General features: G+C 49.1%; 1 protein-coding gene across 1 annotated transcript in view; it reads left to right on the top strand.

Moving 5' to 3' along the window:
• Positions 1-323: 323 nt before the first annotated feature.
• The window catches only part of TNRC6C (trinucleotide repeat containing adaptor 6C), a 219528-nt gene continuing 213851 nt past the window's right edge, over positions 324-6000 (top strand). The window contains 1 exon segment of the mRNA XM_055795203.1: positions 324-374. The gene's annotated coding sequence lies outside the window, so the exon portion shown is untranslated.

The raw sequence follows: 6000 nt of genomic DNA, 5'->3' as shown, positions 1-6000 counted from the left end.
TTGGGTTGGAGAGATGCAGGGAAAGCAACAGCGCCAGTGAGAAGACCTACTCATTTTAACTTAATCTGTTCCTCTGTCCTAATTAGGAATACACTTGCTTATGGAGAGGAAGAGCTTGATGAATGGAAAAATAAAATAAAACAGGTGCTGGGTGGAGAGAATTATGCAAGTCCTGAAGTGTGTATTGCGTGCAATGGAGAGTAATGAAAATAAATATGTAATGCATCTTTTCTCCCCATGTAGGAGCATCCCATCCCTTCTAAATGAACTGCTGTTTGACGAGAATTTGTTCTTTATCTTTTTCTCTTTCAGAAAAGGATAAATGATCAGATAAGCCCTTACCAGAAAACAGCCTTTGAAGGAGTCAAGAACAGGTAGGGATTTTGCATCGGACAATATTCATGGGAAATACTTGCTTGTGCATTTGATGATGATCTGTGCAACCGTGTGGGACCTGCCTGGGAGGAGATGGGCTGTCCTGGCATGGTCACTGCTCAGCCAAGACCAAGCTCAGAGCAGACCTCTCAGCCTGCCCCAAGGCTGGCACAAGGGCTCATGCACGGGGCTGGCTCAGGGCTGGCAGAGCAGCTTGCATGCACATATCCCAGTGACTCGGGTCACATCTGAGTGACCACCTGTGACCAGCTCAGCATCGTGCCACCCACCTGGCATATGAGATGGTGGTTAGACCAGGGCAGTGTGTGACCTCCAGTGCTGGTCACGAGACTGACAGGAGAGAGATGGAGATATAAATAGAGTTGAAGTTGAGCTATTAAGATCTTTTTCTTCCCCTTTTTGCATGCTTTTGATGAATGTACCAGGCAGGGAAACACGTTACATCCCACATCTGTGTGTATAGAAAATAATGCAGCTGTGAGCAATCTGCTTCCATGTGGTCACCTTGAAAGGTTAAACTTGAACACCTGGATTAGGAGAAATCATATGTTGTGCCATGTGTCCCTTAAATGATTTTTTAAAATGTTTGCAGTCTTGACAAGGCTTTCTCGCAAAGGTAATATGGAATAATTTTCATTACATGTCCAAAACAGTCTGTAGAAGCATTGAAATTGTTAAAAATCTAGATATGCTGTGAAAATTCAACTGATTATGCTGTATTTTTGTTTGAATTTTTAATTCCTCTCCTGCGCTCTTTCCTTGGTTAGTGGTCAAGTCTAACTTTACCTCCAAGCTCAGTCCTGTGAGACACAGCTTGCAGCTGAGCGCATCTGGTGGGGGAGAAAGGGGCTTTTACTGGAATCTTGCTTTTAATTTTTGTGCATAAATTAGGACAAATTAAGGCTGTGTGGGTCATGCAGCTGGTCATGGCTTGGCCATGACGTGATGCTGAGTGTGCACCACACCAAATAGTGCTGCATGGCAAGGGAGGGGCTGGTGGGGCTGCTGGCAAACCGTACCCATGCGAACTGAGGACAGCTCTTGAGCAAAGCTGTGGTACTTCACAGTGGATGTGGAAATGGGCTAAAAAGATGAAATTCATTGGCTGCCTGGATTTCAGAGATGGTTAAAACTTTACTGTCTGAGCTTTTCTTTCTGAAAAAAAGTTCTGAGAACAAAAATCAGTTGTACACTAGGCTTGCTTAATGCAGATGCTAACTTGCTCTACCTATATTCCAAGTCATCCAGAAATGATGCAAGCAGGATTTGGGAGATGCTGAGCTAATCAGCTGGTTGAAAGACGGTATTTTAGCTTCAGTTGGGTGCCAGGTTGTTCATGTCCTTGTTTCTTCAGGACGCAGGGAAAGCAAGCACGTGCCTGCCTGCAAAGTGCTGTGCCAGCAGTCCTGGGGTGACGGGTGAGGGATTGGTGGCTCTGCAGAGCAAACGAGACTGCCGGTCCAGCTTGGGGAGCGCAGCTGGAGAGCAGCAACTTGCCCCTTTCCTTCAGCATCGTGAGCCATATTCCTCTGGGGTTTGAGTTGGAAATCTTGCCATGCTGAATTAGATTGTTCATTTTCGTGTCTGTGCATTACCAAAGATTCAACCTGTGATCCCATTAGCTGGAGGCTTGCTCAGCGATGCACCCTCAGCACGGGCTGACGCTGTGCTCTTGTCAGCGTGACGTGCGTACGGGTGCCAGTCCCTGGCCGAAGAGGAGACCGGTTGCCGATGCGTTTGCATTTACATGTGTGCACCATTGCTTGGCTGGTTTAGCAGTGGGTGCAGTTGTAGTGACTTGACAGAACTGAAAGGACACACCGGTTCCGGGAGCTCTGTGGCGCTGAGCCGGTACTGGGGCTGCCAGAGCTGAAGCCGGGGGAGCAGTGCGGAGCTTTCCAAAGGTCTGGGTGGCACAAGGGCACCTGCACGGACAGTGTCATTTCACAGTGTGGTTTACAGCATGCGTTTAAGTATCATTATCGGGGCAGACTTGGCCACAGGTCATTTGAGGGCAGCTGTCCGCGGGGACAGCCAGATTGCCTTGGCTGTCTTTAAAGGGTTTATCCCAAGAGGCAGCTGTCCAGTTTGAAATCCAGCCAACAGCCAGGTAGGATCCAGTCTTCCCCTGCCATACCCAGGCACTCACAAGCCCCGAGCCGCAGCCTGATGAAATATTTGCATCAGCTACTGGGGACATTGCTGGGTTTTGGACTGGTGCTCGGCTCTGCTCGGTGTCCCCCCGCTTCCTCCCCATCCAGGCAGGACCGGGAGCAGGGTGTGAATCTCCAGATTTCCTTCCTGGAGGGCAGTGCTGAGCTCTTGAGAGCTCTCCCTCCTGTAACAGATCAGACAGAATATGCTGAACTACGAAGACTTGTCTTAATTAATGCTTTATAAGGTTACAGCTGGAGCTGGGGAAATAATCAATAGTGAATCATCTACTCGGCAAATTCAGCTCTTTTCTGCAGGTGAGTTATCTGTAAACAGCTTGCAGTTTTCTCCATTCAGTCATTATTTACAATTATTTCCCAAATAATTCCTTCAAATTGCTTTTGGTCTGCAGCTTGTTTGCAAGCAGTGTGTTGAGATCATCTGATACTCGCTGGTCAAGCTGTGATCATTAGTTTTTGGTGGGATGAGCAGGTTATGTGGCCTCATGCTGGGTCCCTGAGTGGAGCAGCCCAACTCTTACCATCCTCTTTATTGAATTCAGAATAGCTTTGGGCAAATGTTTCCCGCTCCTTGTGCAGCATCCCTGCTGGCTGCCAGCAGCCTTGTTAGTTAAGTCCTTCACTAGGAGACTTTTCAAGGTATAAGGGCTGCAGCAAGGACTTGGAGTCCATCTCTCCCGGGTTTTCCTGAACCATTCCCCATTTGCTCTGTTGGGAGTATCAGTAGCAGGAGCCTGCTTGGCCACCAGTGAGACAGCAGTGGAGACACCAGAGGCCATCTGGCACTGCGTTAACCCTTGCTGGTGTCCAGCTCCGCAATGGACTGGTCTCTGTAGCCAGAGACCAACCCTCACTTACACATGTCACCGTGTCCAAAGTGGCTGTGACCCTGGAAGAAAATCACCAGCAATTCCATGGCTCTTGTTGTGTCCCTGTCTTGCAGTATGTCTTCCCCTGTTATGATCATCGTATCATCACAGCCCCAACAAGGCTGTGGCAGTTTTGATGATTAAAAGGATTTCTGCTTGATAAGAACTGGAGTGAAACTCATTTCAGGTAGCAGCCAAACAGCTGCTGGATGGTACACAGTTTCATTTACTGCTGACATGAACTGGATTGTTTTAAGCAGAGGACGTAAATAGACTCTGACATAAATCAAAGAAAACACCAGCTGGGGGTCAGCCACACTCTGGGGATTCGCTTCTGTGTATCTGCTAAGAAACCAGACAGGAGGAGCCTGCCGCTCTCCCAGATCACTCAGGCAGGGTTTCTCTGGGCTGCAGTAGGAAGGATTGCCCCGTGCTGGGAGATTCTGACAGGTCCCCTCCCCTTCCAGCAGGCTGCAGCCCCCGTAAGGCAGATCTTAGGATGTGGCTGCGAAGGATGAGCGCTAGGCAACTGGACCGAGGTAACTCCTGGCCATGCCGGGAAGCAGCCAGCGCTGGTGCGGGAGCTCAGCCCTCTTCCCCAGGACCGAATGAGCGCCTTGATCATCTGATAACTGAATTGGGGGAAATTGTCAGGGGTTGCCGCTAGGAAGGGTCCTTCACCCCTCCGTGGTGAAGCCACCATTCTCCCCTTCCCACTGCCAGAACCGATGGCTTGCTGAGGCTGGCCATCACCTCTGCTGCAGATAGCAATGTGGAGAATCTGAGGAGGTTACCAGGTACTGTACAGAGTGACACAGTCCAGAGGTAGACAGGGATCACTCCAGCTATCTTTTATGTGGAAGAAAGACAGAAGGAGGAGAAAGGAGTATTGCCTAAAAATTAACAAATCCTGACCTCAGTGGAAAGATGAGCCCGGTGCAAAAAGCCACCGAGCACCCGAACGGTGCTGCCTGCAATCTGGGCAGCTTCCCCACACCAGAGACAGCATCCCAGGGCTGCAAACCCAGCCTGATGAGTACAGCACACGTTTCCAGCTTGCTGCCTCAGTCCCCTCACCACCAAGATGCAGGGAAAGCAGCAGCAGCCCCCTTGGCCTGCCTCTTCCCTGCTCCAAGTCCCTGCAGCAGCTGTGCTTCACCACCCTGGTGCTGCATGAGCAGGGGGAGAGGGCTGGGTGGGTTTTTTTTCTCTCCTTAAGTCAAAATCAATGATGATGATAGAATTATAAGGTGAGCAATGGGAAAGGAGAAGAAAGCACCCGGTGTCAAATTTGATGCAGGAGGCAGTTAGAGGAACCTATTACTAGTTCTGTTGCCTTAGGGTATGTTGGTGGGTACATAGGAGAGTGTAATGTCAGCGAAACGGGAGAGCAGTCTCTTTCCCCTTGAACCCTTATCATTAATGTGGAAGGCATACATTGTCAGCTATTAGTCTGGAGGGGAGAGAGAATAGCATGTGAGATGTCTTAGTTTGGAAATGGAGTCTGACTCATCGTCGTCTGGTGTGTGAAGGATGCAGGGTTATTGTAACTGTTGTTGTTGTTGTTGCTGTGATTATTATGAGTATTATAGCATTTGGGAGAAGATGGGGCTCTGAGGGCTCTGCTGCCTGTCACTGCAGCTTTTGATGAGTAAAGACTGAAAAGCGTGGTGTGGTGAACGCACTGGGTGATATGAGCCTGACTTCAAAGTGCGATGGTGGAGTCAATGACAGGGACGCTCTGTGCGACCAAGGAGGGAGCAGGTCCATGTCCCCACCCAGCAGTTGCATTGGCCACTGCCAAGGGGACACGGTTGTGGTGGGAGAGATTTTTGCAAGAGAAATTAAATAAAAATGTAATAAACTGGTCTTAATTACCCTACTGCTGCTGTAATCATTGGTGGAGAATGAGGAGTTTCACCCTGTGATGCAGGGAAGATCTGCAGGCACAGGTTTGGGGTCTGACGTTTGCATGACTCCCTCCCTGGAAATGAGCCCGAGGACAGCATCAGTCCTTCTGCTTTGCACCTCAGCAGCAGCTTTTGTCCAGCAATAACAAATATTTTGTGCAACCCCAGATGAACCTGTTTTCAGGAAGGCAAATGACAGTGGTTCCTGCAGATGCAGGTAGTGAGTCATGCCCCCACACCATTGCTCCGCGTCTCTGACTTACCCACTTGATACAGTTTCCCTCATTTAGGAAATGTAAATAATTCCTTGGGCTCCATTAATCCCAAGATTACATGGGTAATTCCTGTTTGCATTAATGGGAGGATCTCTCTCAAATTCGCTGCATGTGAATGAGCATCACACAAGCTCACACATCGAGCCCAGACAAGTTGCTGCCGCAGACACCTCCCCTTCTCCAGCACCGGCTGCGTTCAGCAGAGGTTCTAAAAGGAGACACAAAATTAGATCTTTTGCCTCGGGATGTTCATTTTTTTGAAGGCTCATTGCAAATGATGACTATTATTAAACTGGCCATTAGTCCCTTCCTTCTCTACCTGGCTTTGGTGTTGCTGCTTTCAGAGTCGTCTCACAGGTGCTGCTGCAGCAGTGCA

This window comes from Falco peregrinus, chromosome 2, assembly GCF_023634155.1.
Source record: "Falco peregrinus isolate bFalPer1 chromosome 2, bFalPer1.pri, whole genome shotgun sequence".
Taxonomy (NCBI): Eukaryota; Metazoa; Chordata; class Aves; order Falconiformes; family Falconidae; genus Falco; species Falco peregrinus.
Note: the sequence above shows the minus strand (reverse complement) of the source record. Positions and strands in the feature narration are given on the sequence as shown.